The sequence below is a fragment of the Dendrobates tinctorius genome, unplaced genomic scaffold (genome assembly GCF_039654945.1).
Source record: "Dendrobates tinctorius isolate UK_male_01 unplaced genomic scaffold, ASM3965494v1 ptg000004l, whole genome shotgun sequence".
Lineage (NCBI taxonomy): Eukaryota > Metazoa > Chordata > Amphibia > Anura > Dendrobatidae > Dendrobates > Dendrobates tinctorius.
In genome coordinates, this window is record NW_027361672.1 from 15,239,078 (window position 1) to 15,263,643 (window position 24,566).

The window sequence follows — 24,566 nt, forward strand, 5'->3', positions numbered from 1 at the left end:
TGTCATAATACAGTATCTTCGGCGTGCTCAAATACTATGTTCGACTCGCCGCGCCTGCATATGTTGCAGCTATCGAGCAGCCACAATGACTCAAACATAGTATTAGAGCACGCCGAAGAAACTATTAAGACACAGGCGGACTCAAATAACACCTCATCAGAGCTCGCTCATCGCTAATCGCTTGTTAAAAAAAAAAAAATACAATGTAATTAGACTATATAAGTAAATGGACATGTACCGTGTAAGTAAGAGTTTTTCAGCACATTTTTTCTGCTGAAAATTCCCGCCTTGACTTCTACACGAGTCAGATATGCCAGAAGGATGGCAGGGGAGGGAGAGCGGCAGAGCAGCGGGTCACAGGAGGCAGGAGACGGCAGCTGCGGCTGTAACTGTACCCGCTGATCAAGAGGAATGAATATTCATTTCTCTTATTGCGCGCACACAGTGACACCCACAGCCGCCAGCTTCCAGAAGAAATCATACTCACCGTCCTATACACCCATCACGTGGCCCCGCTCATTAAGATAATGAATATGCACATCTCTCCATTCCCATAGGCATGGAGTGAATATTCATTACCTTAATGAGAGAGGCCACGTGATCGCTCGGCAGGAAGAGCTGCTGGCGCCGGCACGAGATGCATCAGGGTGCGCAGGAAGGTGACGATGTTTTTTTTTTTTTTAATAGGAAACATGCATACAAGTAGTATAGGGGATAAGGAGCCATGCATACAGGGACAGCGATGGGGAAGCAATGCATACAAGGACAGGGATGGGGGAGCCATGCATACAGGGACAGCGATGGGGGAGCCATGCATACAAGGACAGAGACGTGAGAGTCATGCATACCAGGACAGCGATGGAGGAGCCATGCATACAAAGATAGCGGATAAGGAGCCATGCATACAAAGACAGGGACGGGGGAGCCATGCATACAAGGATAGCGGATAAGGAGCCATGCATACCAGGACAGGGATGGGGGAGCCATGCATACAAGGATAGCAGATAAGGAGCCATGCATACAAGGATAGCAGATAAGGAGCCATGCATACAAGGACAGGGACGGGGGAGCCATGCATACAAGGATAGCGGATAAGGAGCCATGCATACCAGGACAGGGATGGGGGAGCCATGCATACAAGGATAGCAGATAAGGAGCCATGCATACAAGGACAGGGACGGGGGAGCCATGCATACAAGGATAGCGGATAAGGAGCCATGCATACAATGACAGGGACGGGGGAGTCATGCATACCAGGACAGGGATGAGGGGACAATGCATACCCGGCTTATACTTGAGTGAATAAGTTTACCCAGTTTTTCGTGGCGAATTTAGGTACCTCGGCTTATACTAGATTATATACGGGTAGTTTGATAATGTAGATCATTTCCATCAGAACATTTTTGCAAAAACTAAGGAAATTAACCAAAATTTACATAATTTCCTGCATTTTAACTTTCATAAGAACGCCCTTCTGTATTCCTGACTAATGAAACCTTTGTAAGACTAATAAGATGTTCACCACCCTGCTGGAAGAGAAGACTCAACTCAGTTGGACTTGCAGATGTGAAACTTGAAGTCTGGGAACATTTTACTCTAATTCTGCACTTTCTTTAATGGATTAAACACACATTAATGAGTTATACATCACTGTTAGACAAATTTACATCCTGTGGCAAGAAAGACCTGGTCTACATGTATCAAATGAAGGGGTTAGTCTTTGTTCTTTCCAGAACATTCACAAGCTTTATATTTGGTGGACGTTCTGAAATGGAACAACTATATAAAAGCAATATTTAGGTATTTGTCCTTAAAGGGAATCTGTCAGTATGATCAACCTTCCTAAGCCGTCTATAAAATGCATGTAGGTCATAGGAAGCTGAATAAAATGATACATTGATATGTGCGATCCGATGTCTTATTCCAGAGAAATCCACATTTTTCTTATATGGGCAGGCCACTGATTTTGTATGAGAATCTGCATTCTGAGCTTATTTTTAACTCCATTATTCTGGGCAATTTTCCGTTTCTTCCTCCCCATTTTCCAAGAGCCATAAACTTTATTTTTTCCGTCAATATAGTCGTAAGAGTTGCTCTTTAGAATTACATCATTCATTTTATCAAGTGAAGCACTGGAAAGTGTGAAAAAATGTCAAGTGTGTTGAAATTGCTAAAAGCGCAATTTCACAAATTTTGGGTTATTTAATTTACCATATTCACTGTCCAGCAAAACTGTCCTAGTAATATGATTCTCCAGGGCAGCACAAAAACGCAAATAAACATGTATTAGTTTTGTTTTTTATTATAGAAGTGGTGGAAAAAAAAACGGAAATTTTTATTAAATAAAAACACCTTCTGTTGCCATTTTCCAAAGACCTGCAATGCTTTCAAAGTTAGAGCTATAGTGCTGCATGAGAGCTTATTTTTTTGCATTCTGAGCCGACATTTTTACTGCTACCACTTTGGGGTAGATACAATGTTTTGATTGTCTCTCATTACATTTTAATGCAATGTTGCTGAGGCCAAAAAAAGTAATTCTGACGCCTCAATTTTTTCTTCCAACATCGTTTACCGATCAAATTAATTATTTTGGTAGATCGGGCTTTTACGAATACAGCGACACCAAATGTGTATTTCTTAATGGTTTTATTTTTAATGAGGCAAAGCGATATTAACTTTTTTTAAAGTTTTTCCTATTTACTGTAATAGTCGTCTGATACACTGCTATATATAGCACATGCTATCAGCATTGCCATGTATAGCTAAAACCACAATCTCCTATAAATACCAGCTAGAGGCTGGCTTTTTCACAGGAGAATCATCATGACAAGCAAGGAGGTCTTCAGCAGACCTCCAGCTATTATGGCAACCCATAAGCGCCTCGTGATAACATGAATCTGTCAGATTGACAGTGGGATTTAACAAGATAACAGCTTAATCAGCCATCATCTCTGAAGAAAGATGCAGGCTCAGTGTGCGAGGTCACATTAAAGGTCCCAGGGGCACAACATATGACATACATGTACATCATACTGTCGTGAAAGGGTTAAATGAAAGGGGACGTTATCAGTGTGATATGTAATGACTGCTCTCATGCCAACACACAACTCTAGTGAAATCAGAACTAACACAGTAATGAGATAATGTTCACTTCTGTTGTAACATCACAGGTTCTCTCACATTTGTTCATCTTCCAACTCACAGGCAGTCAGTGTAGGGAAATGAGGGGGCAATAGAGCAGAGGTGACATCACTGCAAATGTGTTTGCAAAGAGAAGGTTCAATTCTACTGTACCGTGTTAGTTATTATCAGGCACAGCTCTGCAGCAGAGCAAACAGCACTATGATTGAACAACTGCTGCAAATGTTTGTAATAAGACAAGTTCACTTCTGCTGTACTTTGTTCTGAACTCACTGCAGAGCAGTGTGTGATTGAGAGCAAAGTGTCAGTCATTATTTTGGTTCACACAAATAAAACCGCCTTCATTTAAAATAAGCTCCTGAGACAGATTCTCATGCAGATCTGTGTCCGGTCCATAGATCTTAAGAGCTCATTTACATGTTAAGCAGGGCTGTGGAGTCGGACTCGTGGAGTCGGAGCTCATTTTGGTGGATTCGGTATAAAATGGACCAACTCCTAAAATATAAAATAAATTGGGTACAGTAGTTCAATGCAGAATGTGCTGAATATTTTTTTCATAGGAACTTGGGAAAGTTATGAAATGTCCTATAAATGGCTGTTCTATTCCTGATCTAAGGCTACATTCACACACAGAATTTTTGCTGCGTTATTGAGGATACGTTTTTCATCTGCAAAAGCAGATCAGTTTTTTAAAAAAACACTTCACCTGAAAGGTTTTTGAGCTCATAGATAATGTTTTCAATAGCAAAAGCAGATTAGAAATCTGCTCTATCCATCCATTTATCCATATCTGTGTATCCATATCTTCTGTACCAAAAAGAATGAAAGCCGGGTAGCACACAGACACTCCTTTTTTTGAGCATTTCACAGTGACTCACGATGAAAAATATTTTGTGTGTCAATGTATGACAAGTGACCTAGAGGAAAACAAATGCTGTGATGCCAAAATCAGTGCATACTCAGGCAGTGATAAAAATACTCCTACAAGAGCTTCCAATCTAAAAAGACATTTACAACGCTTCCACCCAGAAATTTTCAAAGCTGTGACTGAGAAAGATAACAGCAGCACCAAGAGAAACCCGCGCCCCCAGCACTTCCTGCCAGGCAAAGGAGGAGGAAAGAGCATCTCAAACATCATTAACAAGATATTTTGTAAGTGACAAAGTTGCTGTAACAATGACAGCAGATATGTTTAAAAGACAGCTCATACAGCTTGTTGTGAAGGACGGTGTACCATTATCATTATTTGATTAAAAAAACAACGTTTTATTGAATATATTAAAAATATTAAAAAAGCAAAATAACCCAGTAGGAGGAATTATACGTCCAAGACGCAAGAAAATATGTCTAAGGTAATCCTGTAAATATTACTATCTCAGGCCAATAAACAAAAATTAGCAACTACAGTACAAACACCATATTAACTATATGCAAATTGCAAGTACACAATAGGTGCCAACACAATAATGGCTGTATTGCTAATTATATATAAATCTGAACCCTAGACACCCATCTTGTTTACTAACATCATCATGGATAAAAAATCCTAAATAAGATGAGGGATATAAATGGACAATTACCTCATATAAACAGGCGTCTGTGGCAGTGCATGGCGTGACCTCCCCAACCCGCGTTTCGCCTAATATATTCAATAAAACGTTGTTTTTTTAATCATTTCTGGGTCTCTTCAGTTCGGCATAAATTAGAATATAAGTCCGATAATTGTTGTATTCTTATGGTTTATGAAGTGCCAGTATACTTGGTATTAGGACTATTTTTTTGATTCATTATCATTATTTGCACGACCAGCTTTCACAGCTCTTAATGGAGAAATGGCCCACAAACTTGGTGTTTCTCTGGAAAGAGAAAGTATTAGAAAATTAGTGATTGAAGAAGCCCTCAAACAAAAGGAAGATCTTAAAAAGACTCTCAAAAGACGCTTCATGTTTGTTAAAATGGATGCCTGCACATGTCACAGAGTGAACTATTTTGCCATCAATGTTCGATAAGTTTGTGACAACAAAGAAATTGTTACCAAGACACTGGCAGTAAAAGATACTTTTAAAGCTCATCACAGCAGCCAGTTTCTCCAGGCCTTAGTGGAAAAAGTTCTGCAAGATTACGAACTAAAAAAAGAACAGGTTCTTGCTATTGTAACGGACAATGCTTCAAACATGATAAGTATAATTAAACTGATGAATGAGAGTAATGAACAACAGCTAGAAGAAAATTTAGGATTCAGTATGTTTGAGATGGAAGGCCACAGTGCTGTTCATGTAACTGAGGAACAAACAGATATTGCAACAGAAGAACAGCAAAATTATACTTTAGAAACAGATGATCTTGTTGAAGCTGCTTCAAAACACTTTCATATTCATCACATGCGCGGTGTTGTGCAAACATTGCAGCTGGCAATAAGAGACAGTCTGCAAGAGGAACATGCTGGAAATCTGATTGGAAAAGTGAGGAAATTGGTTATTGCCACCATAACCCCTAAAATTGATTCCATCTTGAAGAGATGTGCTGGGAAAGGGGCAATTGTCGATCAAGCCAGTCGGTGGGGCAGCACTTATTTAATGATTGAGCAATTGCTTGAACTAAAACCGTTTCTTAGAGATATGGCGAACCCTCAGGTAACCCTAAATGAAGGTCAATGGACACAGGTGGCTGAATTGAAGGAATTGCTTAAATAACCCATTTACCGTGACTAAAAAAAATTACAAGCTGAGGATTTAACTCCTGGCATTTTCATAAGGTAGTGGAAAAACTTGCTATTTTGCCTGTCCCAAAGAGGAGGTTTAATCGCAGATGGCATTTCTGCTTCAATGAAACGGAGAGAGACACAGCTATTGGAAAATAAAATTTTTCTGGCAGCTGTTTATGTGGACCCAAGTCATCGTATACTGCTTGAGGATCAACAGCTTACTAAAGGAAAAGAAGCTCTGACTGAGGTAGCAGTTAGGATGAGTGGCCTACAGGAGGCCTGCCAGGCACAAGAGGACTTGGGTCCTGACAGTGCTACTGTTCCCATATCTTCATCCTCATCAGATGAGGAGTTTGACTTTGACAAGTATTTGAATGACAAGGAGCAGGCAAAGCGTTGCCGCAAGGAAAAAGATTTCACTCTGTCTCCTATAGCAAGCAGATTGACCATATTTCAGCAAAATGTTTAACTTGCTCTCAAAGAAATCGAAAAATTCAACCGTTCATCAAAACTGACTGTGCATGAGGAAATTCCTTTATACCCGGAATTGTTAGAGATGTTGCCCATGTGGTTACGGCTTTGCCTCCAACCCTAGTGTAGAGAGGTTTATGAAGGAGGATCTGATGGAGGCAATTCTATTTCTTAGAACAAATTCATAGACTGCACAAATGTTTAGTATGTTTTTGTTGAAAACTTTTTTGCCACTTACATAGTTTATTACATAGTGATATACACATATACATACACTACAGACCAAAAGTTTGGACACACCTCATTCAAAGAGTTTTCTTTATTTTCATGACTATGAAAATTGTAGATTCACTCTGAAGGCATCAAAACTATGATTTAACACATGTGGAATTATATAATTAACAAAAAAGTGAGAAACAACTGAAAATATGTCTTATATTCTAGGTTCTTCAAAGTAGCCACCTTTTGCTTTGATTATTGCTTTGCACACTCTTGGCATTCTCTTGACAAGAGGTAGTCAACAGAAATGGTCTTCCAACAGTCTTGAAGGAGTTCCCAGAGATGCTTAGCACTTATTGGCCCTTTTGCCTTCACTCTGCAACCCAGCTCACCCCAAACCATCTTGATTGGGTTCAAGTCTGGTGACTGTGGAGGCCAGGTTATCTGGCGTAGCACCCCATCACTCTCCTCCTTGGTCAAATAGCCCTTACACAGCCTGGAGGTGTGTTTGGGGTCATTGTCCTGTTGAAAAATAAATGATGGTCCACCTAAACACAAACCGGATGGAGTAGCATGCCGCTGCAAGATGCTGTGGTAGCCATGCTGGTTCAGTATGCCTTCAATTTTGAATAAATCTCCAAGAGTGACACCAGCATAGCACCCCCACATCACACCTCCTCCTCAATGCTTCACGGTGGGAACCAGGCATGTAGAGTCCATCCGTTCACCTTTTCTCCGTCGCACAAAGACACTGTGGTTGGAACCAAAGCCCTCAAATTTGGACTCATCAGACCAAAGCACAGATTTCCACTGATCTAATGTACATTCCTTGTGTTCTTTAGCCCAAAAAAGTCTCTTCTGCTTGTTGCCTGTCCTTAGCAGTGGTTTCCTAGCAGCTATTTTATGATGAAGGCCTGCTGCACAAAGTCTCCTCTTAACAGTTGTTGTAAAGATGTGTCTGCTGCTAGAACTCTGTGTGGCATTGACCTGGTCTCTAATCTTAGCTGCTGTTAACCTGCGATTTCTGAGGCTGGTGACTCGGATGAACTTATCCTCTGCAGCAGAGGTGACTCTTGGTCTTCCTTTCCTGGGGCGGTCCTCATGAGAGCCAGTTTCTTTGTAGCGCTTGATGGTTTTTTCGGACTGAGTGACCTTCATTTCTTAAAGTAATGATGGCCACTCGTTTTTCTTTACTTAGCTGCTTTTTCTTGCCATAATACAAATTCTAACAATCTATTCAGTAGGACTATCAGCTGTGTATCCACCAGACTTCTGCACAACACAACGGATGGTCCCAACCCCATTTATAAGGCAAGAAATCCCACTTATTGAACCAGACAGGGCACATCTATGAAGTGAAAACCATTTCCGGTGACTACCTCTTGAAGCTCATCAAGAGAATGCCAAGAGTGTGCAAAGCAGTAATCAAAGCAAAAGGTGGCTACTTTGAAGAACCTAGAATATAAGACAGTATTTTCAGTTGTTTCACACTTTTTTTTTGTTAATTATATAATTCTACATGTGTTAATTCATAGTTTTGATGCCTTCAGAGTGACTCTACAATTTTCAGTCATAAAAATTAAGAAAACTCTTCGAATGAGGTGTCCAAACTTTTGGTCTGTACTGTAAAAACACTAATATATATATATATATATATATATATATATATATATATATATATATATATATATACATACACACACACACACACGTATACACACACACACACAATATATGTAATCGATATTACATAGTGTATTACATATTTACAATTTATTAGTTTGTGTTCTAAAGTTGTATTCCAATAAATATATATTATGTGCTATCTAAATATCTTGATTATTGTATCATAAAATGATTAAATGTCTGATGTTCCCATTGTACTACAATTTTTCACTTAAATATAAGCAATATATGTGGGAGTCGGAGTCGGTGTAAGGAAAACTGAGGAGCTGGAGTTGCAGGTTTGGCTTACCGACTCCACAGCCCTGATGTTAAGAAATATATATATTTGTCTGGAAGAAAACATCAGATCGCAGATACCAAGAGGCAATTTTATTCAAATTTCTATGACCTACATGCGCATATAGACTGTTTAGAAGAAATGATCCTACTGACAGACTCCCTTTAAAGAATTCCAATAGGAAAATGGTTAGGGCTCACTTGGTCCATAGATAAATATAACATTTAATAATAGGGCAATCTTTTAATATTGCATCAATGGCTTTATAAAATGTATACATTCACAAGGATCTCCAGGTTGTCTTAATCCAGCTTCATATAAAAAAGTAAAACAGCACACAACGCTCAAAACAATGCAAACATACAGACTTAGAAAACTGCATATACAGATATAAATTAGCAGTAAGATTATATAACTTTATGAATTATCTATACTCCAATCTAAAACATCATCTACAAAAATACCTTAAAGGGGTCACATGATCAGGGGCCTCAGTGTGTGCAGGACGGACGCTGCTGTTTGTGCTGGTTGTCATGGTACTAGATGAAGGTATGCATTGCTGAATTTCCACCACTTTCTCATGCTCCTGAATGCTCCATGTGAACTGCATTGTATTGTATATGGTATGCATTGCTTACCCATCTTCTTGTAGCCATAATTGTACTCCATCTTGTTATCTTTACCACACATCTAAGTGGTCTGTATAACCCCTTCCCCCTTTTATGACATTTGCTTAACTCAGTACATCTGGCCTGGGCAGTCACACCCCACTTTCAGTCACACATGATTGTTCTTAGCTGCACATATATTCAGCAGCATGGGTCTGCTCCAGACGTAGTTGGCTCCATCTACTTCAAAATACATATTTCAAAGTACTGATTTCTAAGTACACTACGGTGAATTAGACTAGAATTGGACTGGAATTTGACTGCAAGGTAACGGACTATAACACCACTACAATGTTTCGCCTTCTTTTTACAATCACCCCCATACTACTCTATTTTTCCCTAACTCCTGTAATCCCCCCTCCTAGTAAGGAACTATTCATCTCCCGGCCATCCTTCCCAGCCATCTCACCTCTTCGTCAGAACTGTTCCGCCACATACAATCCTTTTTCTCCAGACACACACGGCCACATCATGTCCTATCCTGCTCCCACCTTCTAACGCTCTGTCTGCTACTCGTCATTGCTGGCGACGTATCCCCTAATCCTGGCCCTCCTCAACACATCCCCACACTCACTTCTAACACCCTGCCACTATCCTCTACATGTCTTCGCAACCAAGAAAACCTCATACCTATTCATCCAGCCCCCACTCCCACAACCCCCCTAGGCCTGAATCACACTTCCGTTTTTTTAAATCCGTCCAAATCCGTTGTTTTCTGTTAAAAAACGGATCCTCCATGTTTTTGGCGGATCCGTTTTTTTCCCCCATAGACTTGCATTAGCGGCTACCGCGGATCCGTAAAAAAAAACTGATCCAAATGGATCCGTTAGCAGCAAAAAAACGGAAGCGGATCCGTTTGGCGGACACAAAAAACGGATGTGTGAAACTGGGCTTACCTGGAGCCCTATGGAACGCACACTCTGTCTGCAACAAGCTGTCGTTTATCCATGACCTCTTTATCACCAACAAACTCTCCTTCCTTGCCATCACTGAAACCTGGCTCACTCCCTCTGACACAGCCTCTCCAGCTGCGCTTTCCTATGGCGGATTCCATCTCTCTCACACCCCTCGCCCCAGCAACAAACGTGGTGGAGGAGTTGGCATGCTCCTGTCTGATATCTGCTCCTTTACCCCAATTCCTCTGCCACCCTTCGCTACTCTTCCCTCGTTCGAGGTGCACTCCCGTCCGCATCTATTCCACCTCCAACCAGCTGTCATCTACCGCCCCCCAGAACTAGCCATCTCTACCTTTCTCGATCTTTACCTTTCTATCTTCGGCTTGGGACAGCTCATAGAATCCCACGGTTTACAGTATTACCTCTACGCTGATGACACGCAGATCTACCTATCTGGATCCAACCATACCTCCTTACTGATCGAAATCCCACAATGTCTATCTGCTATCTCAGCCTTCTTCTCTGCTCGCTTTCTCAAGCTGAACATGGACAAAACAGAATATCATCTTTCCCACATCTCACTCTACCCCTCCACCAGACCTATCCATCAATGTCAATGGCTGCTCTCTTTCCCCAGTTCCACACGCTCGATGCCTTGGGATGTTGGGGTGATCCTAGACTCTGCGCGCTCTTTCAAACTACATATCCAAGCCATCGCCTCCTCCTGCCACCTCAAACTCAAAAATATCTCCCGGATCCGCTCATTCCTCAACCATGAAACCACTAAAACACTAGTGCATGCTCTTATCTCCCACCTCGACTACTGCAACCTCCTCCTCTCTGGCCTCCCCTCTAGCACTCTGGCACCACTCCAGTCCATCCTGCACTCTGCTGCCCGACTAATCCACCTGTCTCCCCGCTACTCCCCAGCCTCCCCCCTATGCCAGGCCCATCACTGGCTTCCTATTGCCCAGAGGCTCCAATTCAAAACCCTAACCATGACATACAAAGCCATCCACAACCTGTCTCCGCCATATATCCGTGACATGGTCTCCAGGTACTATCCGCACGCAACCTTCGATCTCAAGATATACTTCTCTACTCTCCCCTTATCTCTTCTTCCCACAACCGCATGCAAGACTTCTCCCGTGCTTCCCCCATACTCTGTAACTCTCTGCCGCAACACATCAGACTCTCACCATCAACGGAAACCTTCAAGAACCTGAAGACCCACCTGTTCCGACAAGCCTACAGCCTGCAATGATCCTCGGTCTACTGAACCACCGCATGACCTGCTCTACCCTCTCCTACTGTATTCTTAACCATGCCTGTAGACTGTGAGCCCTCACGGGCAGGGTCCCCTCTCCTTATGTACTTGTGTGTCCCTTGTCTTACACATGTTTATTATACTTGTCTATATTTCCCCTTTTCACATGTAAAGCGCCATAGAATAAATGGCGCTATACAAATGCACAATAATAATCCTCTGGAATGCCATGCCTCAACACGTCCGATTATCCACCATCGGATCCTTCAAACGGAACCTGAAAACCCATCTTTTCAGGAAAGCTTACAGCCTGCAATGACCATTCTGCCGCCTCACCACCGCCTGAGCTGCCGCCTCATCACCATCAGAGCTGCTGCACCCCCGACCTTGTCTCTTCTCCACTATCCCGTAGAATGTAAGTCCGCAAGGACAGGGTCCTCTTCCCTCTGTACCGCTCTGTCATTGTAAATTTGTTTACGGTTAACAATATCTATAACTTTGTATGTAACCCCCCTTCTCATGTACAGCACCATGGAATTAATGGCGCTATATAAATAAATAATAAATTACAGGTCTCGCTTAATCCTCTTTGGCCAACTGTGACTACTGTATAAATCCAAAATGTTTCACACTGAAATAATCAAGTCTTAAATTGCTGCTCACCTTTACCAGTCACTTCCATAATCCATCTATGATTGCATATACAATGTCTTGCTTCAAAGAAATGGCTTTTAAATGTTTTCTTTAATTCAGCACATTTTAGTTTTAGCTTTTCCTTGATCCATCCGGATTGTTAAACAATGTTCAGTAAGGCCTCTTTCACACATCAGTTTTTCGCCGTCAGGTGCAATCCGGCTTTTTTTTGTAAAACCGGATCCGGCGAAATGCAATGCCAGATCCAGTTTTTCCCCATTGACTTGCATTAGCGCCGGATCGCATTGCGTTTCATCCTTTTTTTGCCGGATCCGGCTACTTGTCTCATTCCGGCGTCTGGAAAAAACTGCTACTGTAACGTTTGTTTGTCTCCGGCGAAAAAGCCGGAAGCGCCGGATCCGACGCTTCCGGCTTTTTGCCACAATGAAAGTCTATGGGCGACGGAATGCGCCGGATCCAGAAAAAGACGGATCCAGCCACCGGATCCGTTTTTTTAAGTCTGCGCATGCTCAGATCCAATTGGCCAGCCCCCAGGAAACAGATATAACCTGCTAGACGGATCCGGCAGAAAAACGGATCCGTTTCTACAGTTCTCCAAAATTTATGCCGGATCCGTTTTTTCTAAAAATAGCCGGATCCTGCCTGACGGCAAAAAACTGATGTGTGAAAGTAGCCTTAATCTAATCTTAATTTGTCTTGAAGTTTGTCTCACAAGTTCACGTTAATACACAAATTACATTTGAACTATAATGAGTTCTTTTATTTTGATTCTATTAATCGCTCTTATTTTATTATATTGAATAAAAAGTCACGGACCTCTGGACAATGTAACCAACATGAGCCCTATGAAGGCAGAGCATGTAGTTAATGCTATGGAGGGAACAAAAATGTATTTTTTTAAAACCACCACTGACAATGTATATGGCAGGAGACCTTAAAGCCCATGACTGGCTGCAGCGCCAGATGTACTTGTAACATAATCACTGCTACCTTTCAACAAAGACAGGGACAGCTGAGGAGAAGCATCACTGGAGCAGGCATGCCTGTATGACCTTCCCTACAACGCCTGGGCATGCTCCTGATGAGGCAGCAGATGGTCTCCTGAGGGATCTCCTCCCAGACCTGGATTAAAGCATCAGTCAACTCCTGGACAGTCTGTGTTGCAACGTGGCTTGGTGGAAGTAATCAGACATGATGTGCTTGATTGGATTCAGGTCTGAGGAATGGTCAGGCCAGTCCGTAGCATTAATGCCTTCATCATGAAGGAACTGCTGACACTTCAGCCACTTGAGGTCTAGCATTGTCATACAGCAGAGGGCCCACTGTGCCTGCATATGGTTTCACAATGGGTCTGAGGATCTCATCACCTAATGGCAGTCAGGGTACCTCTGGCTAGCACATGGAGGGCTGTATGTCCCTCCAAAGAAATGCTTCCCCACACCATTACTAATCCACTGCCAAACCAATCATGCTGCAAGATGTTGCAGGCATCAGAATGTTCTCCACGGCGTCTCCAGACTGTCGCGTCGGTCACATGTGCTCAGTGTGAACCTTTCATCCATGAAGAGCACAGGGCTTCAATGACGAATCTGCCAATCTTGGTGTTCTCTGGCAAATGCCAATTGCCCCTCACAGCATTGGGCTGTAAGCACAACACCCACTTGAGGAGTGTGCTACTGACAGTTTGAGCTGACACATGGAAGTTATTGGCCTGTTGGAGTTCATTTTGCAGGGCTCTGGCACTGCTCCTCCTTGCATGAAGTAGGAGGTAGCAGTCCTGCTGCTGGGTTGTTGCCCTCCTACGGCCCCCTCCACGTCTCCTGGTATCTGCTCCATGCTCTGGACACTGCTGACAGACACACCTGCCCTTTTTGAAACAGCTCACAATGCAGTGCCATCCTTCACAGGCTGCACTACCTGAGCAACTTCTGAGGGTTGTACACACCGCCTCATGCTACTGTACAGTACCTCTAGGGGTGAGAACAATGAATGACAAAATGCAAAAGTGATCAAAAACAGCCAAAAAATTATGTTAAAAGAAAAATGGTCTGAGCTCACCCCCTGCAGAGCCACTCCTTGTCTATTCCATTTACACAAATGTTGCGACTTTAGAAGTTTTCACATCAATTTTGACCAGCCCGCCAAACTGGGTGGAGCTGGGGTGTGATGAAGGTGTGACAACGCTCACGCATCTAATTTATGATCAGTTGTGGCATACATTAGTGTCTGCAGTAAGATTTCCTGAGCAGCGCACAGTCAATCATGTCACTTGTAAAATGCGCCTGGTTCATTGAAGTGGCATGCGCCTCCTAATTCAGGTGCCTCTAACACCGCTACGCCCTTTCATTGAGACTGGAGCGCATACGACCAGTCTTAAAGAATCAGGTTCATTAGACTCTAAAAACTTTGGTATTATATTACTTTTAGTCACCAAATAGCCTTGGATGATATAACCGCTCTTTATGCTGACTGCGGTAACGTATGAAGTCTATATAGAAAATTGGTTACTAAGTAAACCTGCAAGTCAACAATTCTGGCATATATACATAGGCAGCCACAAGCAGCGCACAAATCCAAGCATATTCCGCATGGCAATGTCAAGATGTTAGCATTAAGATGCAAAGCTGCATTCAGTTTCCTCAATGTGCAGGTGACCTTTGAAATAGTATGATACATCATATAGGAAATTATAGCTACAAATCCGATATAGTCTCAATATAAAACCAAGCCCATTGAAAACCCTGTTTAACATGACAATATCACCTCCTATAAAATACATCTTCAAGTGCACGCAGACAGGTAGTGAATATATTAATGTCAAATGCCTAGACTACAGAAACAAACATTTCTGCACACGCTGAAAATATATTGAAGCTCTTCACATTTAACACGTGAAGTACAGAATATAAAGAACAGCAGATGAAACATTAGCTGCACAATGAAAACGCACATAGTAACTCTCATGTGGGTATAGGTACACATCCTAATATTTTCCAAAGTAAAATGTGTCAGAAGAGTGGAGAAGTGTTAGAAAAGTGGTTCCCTCTTCATTTTATCCCACAAAATAATCCTCATAATACATCTACATTTGAACATAGCTCCCACACTCCTCTGATGGGATACCATGTGCCCAAAACGCTCAGATTTTGAGTTTACCTAGTGTCCCTTAACACAAGGCCTTTCCAATTTATACCCTTTAAAATAGGTACAACCAATTACAGCATACCGTTGAGTGCGGTTATCTGCTATGGAAAATACTTTTTGGAACTTCAGTGGTTTAAAGGGGTTGCCTTATTTCAGAAAATGTTTTGCCATATATATGCTCAGTTTGTTGTAAAAAAAAAAAACAAAAAAAAAAAACAAAAAAAAAACCTCCACCCCCCCAAAAATAATTTGGGTTTATCTACCCTATTTTGGTCCTGCATGATGTTTCTGCAACTGCCCAGGTCTCTTCACTGTCTGCAGCGGTAACACGACTGACAGATTTGCAGCCAATCATTGAACTCAGCAGTCTGTCCAGTCTACACTGCTAGCTCAGTGATTGGCTGCAGCACTTTCAAGATGTCATTGCTGCAGTCAAACAGTTACTGGGGACACAGCACTGGACCCAGGGAGAGCAAGTAAAGCAGAGAGTATTTGTTTTAAAGAAATTTGGCTCAAAATGAAGGATGCACAAACTTTCAATCACAACTGTAAGTGGGACGGTGCACTTGTTTTCCTTGGTTTGAACAGTCATTTTGACCTACCAAACTCCCTTTTAAGTTCAACAAGAAAAAATAGCTAAAACTAATGTTTAATTATTGCCATCAATTTAAAACCACCTATTTTTAAGCACATATAAAACCTCACCTCCACTTTTTCATGCAGGGTTGAAATATATTTATGCACCGGTATAATATATATGTAAAAATACAGGCTAAAAAATGAGATGGTGGGTGTAGAACAGTGGAGAGGAGAAAGCAGCATAAAAGCCATTAATTATTTTGTGAAAGCAATAAAATACTGTAAACCAATTTCAATAACAAGGTTATGCCTTAAAATGAAACATGCTGTTCCTTGGCTTATTCAGCTATTTTTAGGTCGTTTATGAATGTAGGCGCTCAAAAATGCCACCACAGGGTACAGAAGTAGTTTTCATTATTACCCACTCGATGCGTGGTCAAACGTTCTGTACTGCACACCCTGAGCGGAACGTGCGCCCGCTGCGTCCTCTTTGTTCAGAACACACAGGTGAACTGTTAAGACAGGCAGATAAAAGTACCCGGAAATCACAGGGAGAGAGAGGAAAAAAAAAACCAAAAAAAAAAAAAAAACCATTAAGCCCAAAGGGCTCAGCCTTCTAAATGACACAAGTAGGGGGAACATTAAAATTGTGAAGGCTAATTGCTCAAAATCATAGGCATATACACATCTATTTCTCCCTTTCATTCTACGAACAATTACCGTACTTTCTTAGGAATGTAACTGGCATGCACGCCAGCGCTTACATTATAGAAGCTTGCAGAATTACACAGGCAGGCAAATTCTGTCATTCAGCTTTGTCTCTGCTGGTTTTGACAGAACAGCGGTATAACTACAGCAAGGAACTTCTGAAATGTTTTATTCGTAAAACTTCTAATATAGAGTAAAATAAAAGATTAATTTATATGCAAACAGCGTCTCCCAACTTTACAAGCAGAAACTTCGATATTCTTTATTGGGAGAGTAATTACATTCCTTTATTCATTAATAATTTTGCTTCCTAGTGATATCATTAGCGACTATATCTTTGTCATTCGCAACATTGGAGATTTCAGAACTATGTATAAATTATAAATAAAGCGCCCCAAACATTTCTGTTTCTAGGTTAAGGAGCCAGTTTGTCGTCAAAATGCAATTAGTCCTAATTAGGGATGCTGAAGTCTCTGCCTGTAAATGAAGGAGCTCGCTTCTCTACTTAGAAACAGAAATTTTAGGATGCAACAAAAGTTCGTAAATCTCCAGTGTTCGGGTGTGTTCACACATTGAGTTCTATTTTTTAGATGAGTTTTACCAGAATTTTTCACCCATTCAAATGAATAAAAACTCTGAACGCATAGACATGCCGCAGACTTGGAAGTAAATATGCAAATAAAAAATTAAGCGTGTGAACATAGCCCTAAGGAGAGGACAGGGATAGTTGCTAAAGTTATCATGAATATATAAAATTATATAAAAAGGGTTCTTAAAAAAAAAAAAAAAAATTGCCTTTGTTTTCCAATTTATATACACTCACTGGCCACTTTATTAGGTACACCATGCTAGTAAGGGGTTGGACCCCCTTTTGCCTTCAGAACTGCCTCAATTCTTCGTGGCAGAGATTCAACAAGGTGCTGGAAGCATTCCTCAGAGATTTTGGACCATATTGACATGATGGCATCACACAGTTGGCGCAGATTTGTCGGCTGCACATCCCTGATGCGAATCTCCCGTTCCACCACATCCCAAAGATGCTCTATTGGATTGAGATCTGGTGACTGAGGAGGCCATTTGAGTACAGTAAACTCATTGTCATGTTCAAGAAACCAATCTGAGATGATTCGAGCTTTATGACATGGCGCATTATCCTGTTGAAAGTAGCCATCAGATGTTGGGTACATTGTGGTCATAAAGGGATGGACATGGTCAGCAACAATACTCAGGTAGGCTGTGGCGTTGCAACGATGCTCAATTGGTACCAAGGGGCCCAAAGAGTGCCCCGAAAAAATTCCCCACACCATGACACCACCACCACCAGCCTGAACCGTTGATACAAGGCAGGATGGATCCATGCTTTCATGTTGTTTACGCCAAATTCTGACCCTACCATCCGAATGTCGCAGCAGAAATCGAGACTCATCAGACCAGGCAACGTTTTTCCAATCTTCTACTGTCCAATTTCGATGAGCTTGTGCAAATTTTAGCCTCAGTTTCCTGTTCTTAGCTGAGAGGAGTGGTACCCAGTGTGGTCTTCTGCTGCTGTAGCCCATCTGCCTCAAAGTTCGATGCACTGTGCGTTCAGAGATGCTCTTCTGCCTACCTTGGTTGTAACGGGTGGCAATTTGAGTCACTGTTGCCTTTCTATCAGCTCGAACCAGTCTGCCCATTCTCCTCTGACCTCTGGCATCAACATGGCATTTCCGGCCACAGAACTGCCGCTCACTGGATTTTTTTTCTTTTTCGGACCATTCTCTGTAAACCCTAGAGATGGTTGTGCGTGAAAATCCCAGTAGATCAGCAGTTTCTGAAATTCTCAGACCAGCCCTTCTGGCACCAACAATCATGCCACGTTCAAAGGCACTCAAATCACCTTTCTTCCCCATACTGATGCTCGGTTTGAACTGCAGGAGATTGTCTTGACCATGTCTACATGCCTAAATGCACTGAGTTGCCGCCATGTGATTGGCTGATTAGAAATTAAGTCTTAACACACAGTTGGACAGGTGTACCTAATAAAGTGGCCAGTGAGTGTACATACAAGAGAAGGAAACTATTGGACATGAATTGCATAGAGTCAGGATGCATAGTACACGGTAGATCTACCTGCAGCATGTACATATCAGGTTTTACACTTGGTATATGATAAGTAGAGAAAATATCCCTACACTAAATCCCCTCCTCTCCCTATCCAGAAAAAATGTTTTTCTTATCATTTGAGATTCTAACCTTCCTTTCAATAATTACAATAAAGGTGGCCAGCAGCTGAGCAAAAAGCTGAAGACAATTATTTCTCTCAGCTGGTAGTCGATCAGAAATGACTTGCTGGGACTGGTCGGGTCTAATAAACCAGTTTATTAGCAGATATGCAGGTCCAGGAGCATTGCAGTAGCACTAGAAGGGGCCACTCACACTAAGAAGGCTTACTAAGGGTTAGCAGCACAGCATGCCACTGTTTCCTAATTTTCTGTATTGATATCCCCTATTTAAGCCCACAATCTCCCTTGTTAACCACCTTCTCCTTCCTGCCCGGTCTATGCCATCCTTGCCTTCTTTATGAATACACAGCTTGTGCGATATGCCACCCTGAAGACTTGGGTGCTTTGCTCCCTCTACACACACTGATCTGCCGTATAAAGCCTTTTCTCCCGCTCTGCTGCTATCTCAAACACTTAGGCTACTTTCACACATCAGTTTTTTGCCGTCAGGCAGGATCCGGCTATTTTTAGAAAAAACGGATCCGGCATAAATTTTGGAGAACTGTAGAAACGGATCCGTTTTTTTGCTGGATCCGTCAAGCAGGTTATATCTGTTTCCTGGGGGCTGGCCAATTGGATCTGAGCATGCGCAGACTTAAAAAAACGGATCCGGTGGCTGGATCCGTCTTTTTCTGGATCCGGCGCATTCCGGCGCCCATAGACTTTCATTGTAGCAAAAAGCTGGAAGCGCCGGATCCGGCGCTTCCGGCTTTTTCGCCGGAGACAAAAAACGTTACAGTAGCCGTTTTTTCCAGACGCCGGAATGAGACAAGTAGCCGGATCCAGCAAAAAACGGATGAAACGCAATGCGATCCGGCGCTAATGCAAGTCAATGGGGAAAAACTGGATCCGGCATTGCATTTTGCCGGATCCGGTTTTACAAAAAAAAGCCGGACCGCGCCTGACGGCAAAAAACTGATGTGTGAAAGAGGCCTTAGACTGGGAGTGTTACAGAAAGTGTATAGGTTTTAGATCTATGACAGAAACAGCACAGCCCACTATATAGAGGGAGTTGCACAGATAATACTTTAGCAAAAAAAAAAAAAGCTTGGTCTATTTAGGTTGCCTAGTTTTTAATATAGTAAAGAAAGTGAATAATAAAATACAGTGAAAAGGTGTCCACTGCTTTAAACACAGTTTTTTCTTGAGCAGTTATTTATTAATGAGGCATCTGACGCTCACAAAAAGTACCATCATATGGGTATTAGAGAGCCAGACAAAATGCAATATCCAGTAAATGTCGATGCTGACTGATGTACTGACTTGTACGGTAACCATTTCTTCTGGGGGTAATTGTAAGTTAGACATCTTCTACAGCGGAAAAAAATTTTTTTCAAATTTTTTTAGAAATGCAACTTCCATATGAACTTGTAGAAATGCACTTTTGGCCACTATGTCACCACGATGTCTCACCACTAGTGATGAGTGAATGTGCTCGGATGTGTTAGCCCGGGGGCTAACCAAGCGTCTTCACTGTGCTTGAATAATATGTTCAAGTTCCTACAGTTGAATGTCTTCGGCTGTTCGACAGCCGCAACATGTGCAGGAATTACCTGTTTTTTATTACCCTTAAATCAATGTAATTTTGACTAACCATTTCATATTTGGGTTTCATTTAAAAATTGTAACCATTTCCCTTCGATAAGCATTATAGTTCGCTGGCTGCAAGAATTAACTGATATTCATTGAGTGCACACATTTACTGAAAACCCAAGTTCAAAAATTATATTTAACATTCTTACCAGACAGAAAAAAAAATCAAATCAGCCAGTTTTCCCCCATTCAAAATTAAGATAAAAAAAAAAAAAAACACATACGTGGTATCACTGCTTTTAGAAAAGTCCAATCTATGAAAATATGAAAGTAATTAGCCCATTTGGGAAACACCGTAAACAAAAAAAAAATTCAAGACCATCAAAATTGAGGTTTTTTTTGGTCACTGAAATGCTACAAAAAAATGTAACAAGCGATCAAAACATCACATCCATCCCAAAATGGTATCAATATACGGTACCTAAAAATACAAAAAACATTACAGGTCTCGGGAAAATGACGTGAAAAACCATATTTTACGTATATACCAATAAAAAAAAAAAAAAAAAAATTGATGTTTGGCATCGCCATAATCGTACTGATGAGGAGAATCATATTGCGATGAAATCATCATCTTTCCCCTATCCCACTCGACTCCTCCAACAGACCTATCCATTAAAGTAAATGGCTGCTCACTCTCCCCAGCCCCACAAGCTCGCTGCCTTGGGGCAATCCTCGACTCTGATCTCTCCTTCAAACCACATATCCAAGCCCTTATCCACTTCCTGCCGACTTCAACTCAAAAATATTTCCTGGATCCGTACATTCCTCAACCTAGAATCTGCAAAAACTCTAGTGCATGCCCTCATCATTTTCCGCCTTGACTACTGCAACCTTCTACTTTGTGGCCTCCCCTCTAACACTTTCACATCCTTCAATCTACCCTAAACTCTGCTGCCCGACTAATCCACCTGTCCCCCCGCTATACCCCAGTTTCTCCTATCAATCCCTTCAATGGCTCCCTATTAACCAGAGACTCCAGTTCAAAACCCTAACCATGGCATGCAAAGCCATCCACAACCTGTCTCCTCCATACATCTGTGACCTTGTCTCCCGGTACTTACCTACGCGCAACCTCCGAGCCTCAGAAGATCTCCTTCTCGACTCCGCTCTTATCTCCTCTTCCCACACTCGCATACAATCTTTCTCCCGCGCATCCCCCCTACTTTGGAACGCTCTACCACAATATATCAGACTTTCACCTACCGTGGAATCCTTCAAAAGGAATCTGAAGACCGACCTCTTCCAACAAGCCTACAACCTGCAGTAACCAACGATCCATCAAACCATTGCACAACCAGCTCTGCCCTCACCTACTGTATCCTCAACCCATTCCTTGTAGATTATGAGCCCTCGCAGGCAGGGTCCTCTCTCTTGTACCAGTTGTGACTTGGATTGTTTAAGATTACTGTACTTGTTTTTTTATTATGTATACCTCTCCTCACATGTAAAGCGCCATGGAATAATAATAATAATAATAATAATAATAATAATAATAAGAATATTAATTGCAAGGTCATTTTTTACCACAAAATGTACACTGTAAAAACAATTCCCCAAAAAACTATGTCTGAATTGCTTTTTTTTTTTTTTCTCTTCACAATTTCTCCTCACTTGGAATTTTTTCTAGTTTTCCAGTACATTATGCGGTAATATGAATGGTATCATTCAAAAGTACAACGTTTCCAGCAAAAAAACAAGCCCTCACATGTCTATGTGGGCAGAAAAATAAGTCATACCTCCAGGGAAAAGGGGGAGGGGAAAAAAAAAACATGTAAAAATGGAAGCAGGTACTGTCATCAAGGGGTTAATGGAGCAAGCTAAAGGGGAAAAAAAGAGAACCGTCTACAGATAGGTGGCAAAAACATAAGAGATTTCATTTTATTCAAAAACAGACAATTGTTAAAGCAAGTTGTAGGTCAATGTAATTTAGAAATGTTTTGCATGAAACTGTGCATACCATGGAATATTAGATTATACACAGTTGTGGCCAAAAGTATTGACACCCCTGCAATTCTGTCAGATAATACTCAGTTTCTTCCTGAAAATGATTGCAAACACAAAATCTTTGGTATTATCTTAATTTAATTTGTCTTAAAAGAAAAAACACAAAAAGAATTGTCCTAAAGCCAAATTGGATATAATTCCACACCAAACAAAGAGGGTGGACAAAAGTATTAGCACTGTTCGAAAAATCATGTGATGCTTCTCTAATTTGTGTAATTAACAGCACCTGTAACTTACCTGTGGCACCTAACAGGTGTTGGCAATAACTAAATCACACTTGCAGCCAGTTGACATGGATTAAAGTTGACTCAACCTCTGTCCTGTGTCCTTGTGTGTACCACATTGAGCATGGAGAAAAGAAAGAAGACCAAAGAACTGTCTGAGGACTTGAGAAACCAACTTGTGAGGAAGCATGAGCAATCTCAAGGCTACAAGTCCATCTCCAAAGACCTGAATGTTCCTGTGTCTACCGTGCGCAGTGTCATCAAGAAGTTTAAAGCCCATGGCACTGTGGCTAACCTCCCTAGATGTGGACGGAAAAGGAAAATTGACAAGAGATTTCAACGCAAGATTGTGCGGATGTTGGATAAAGAACCTCAACTAACATCCAAACAAGTTCAAGCTGCCCTGCAGTCCGAGGGTACAACAGTGTCAACCCGTACTATCCGTCGGCGTCTGAATGAAAAGGGACTGTATGGTACGAGACCCAGGAAGACCCCACTTCTTACCCGAGACATAAAAAAGCCAGGCTGGAGTTTGCCAAAGCGTACCTGAAAAAGCCCAAAACGTTTTGGAAGAATGTTCTCTGGTCAGATGAGACAAAAGTAGAGCTTTTTGGGCAAAGGCATCAACATAGAGTATACAGGAGAAAAAAAGAGACATTCAAAGAAAAGAACATGGTCCCTACAGTCAAACATGGCGGAGGTTCCCTGATGTTTTGGGGTTGCTTTGCTGCCTCTGGCACTGGACTGCTTGACCGCCTCTGGCACTGGACTGCTTGACCGTGTGCATGGCATTATGAAGTCTGAAGACTACCAACAAATTTTGCAGCATAATGTAGGGCCCAGTGTGAGAAACCTGGGTCTCCCTCAGAGGTCATGGGTCTTCCAACAGGACAATGACCCAAAACACTTCAAAAAGCACTAGAAAATGGTTTGAGAGAAAGCACTGGAGACTAGTAAGGTGGCCAGCAATGAGTCCAGACCTGAATCCAATAGAACACCTGTGGAGAGATCTAAAAATGGCAGTTTGGAGAAGGCACCCTTCTAATATCAGGGACCTGGAGCAGTTTGCCAAAGAAAGAATGGTCTAAAATTCCAACAGAGCATTGTAAGAAACTCATTGATGGTTACCGGAAGCGGTTGGTCGCAGTTATTTTGGCTAAAGGTTGTGCAACCAAGTATTAGGCTGAGGGTGCCAATACTTTTGTCTGGCCCATTTTTGGAGTTTTGTGTGAAACGATCAATGTTTTGCTTCATTCTCTTGTTTTTTTCATTTAAGACAAATTAAATGAAGATAATAATACCAAAGAATTTGTGTTTACAATCATTTTCAGGAAGAAACGGAGCATTATCTGACAGAATTGCAGGGGTGTCAATACTTTTGGCCACAACTGTATTGCATTAAAAAAAAAAAAAAACAGGAGGGAAAAAAAAAAATCTCAAAACATGTATTTTCTTTCAGCACCACTGGCAAAAACAGTGATCTATAAGGTTTAAGATGGGAATTAGTGTTTGCTGCACTGGACAGTACAGCTGAATTAACATTTCATCTAAAATAACTCCACTCTTGGAGTGGCTGAGACTTCTAATTAGTTTGGGCCGTTTCACCCACCACAGCTTGTTCAGGTCATGTTCCATTCCATTGCTGGTAGTTAAGTAAAGATTGAGTGTAGCGGCGTGAATCAATAAAAGACAGGCAGAATTACTCATACAAATTAATAAGCACGGCTCCCGATGTCTCATGACACGCACATCAATACTTACCGTCAAGAAAAAGTAAGCATACACCACCTGAAAATGTCAGCTATTCTGGTTAGTATTCACATGTGCACACATCCGCAGAAGGAAAGTCAAGATTTAAGATATTTTCCTTGAACAGTGTAAGCTGCTGGGAATCAGCCGCATTTTCAAAGGAAAACAAACAGGAGAAAAGGCAGATTTTTTTTTAGCAGAATCTTATGTGAACAGATAGCCATGCAAAGGACTATCTACCTTTTATGGATGCTCTTGTTCTTAGATATTGCCTTATAAAAAAGAAAATATTCCACCTTTAAAAAGGAGGTTGTTTAG

The 24,566-nt window shown here is 41.6% G+C and overlaps 1 protein-coding gene across 2 annotated transcripts in view; it reads right to left on the bottom strand.

The window, feature by feature from the left end:
* Positions 1 to 24,566, bottom strand: part of CTDP1 (CTD phosphatase subunit 1) — a 149,142-nt gene that overhangs the window by 42,976 nt on the left and 81,600 nt on the right. The window lies entirely within an intron of this gene.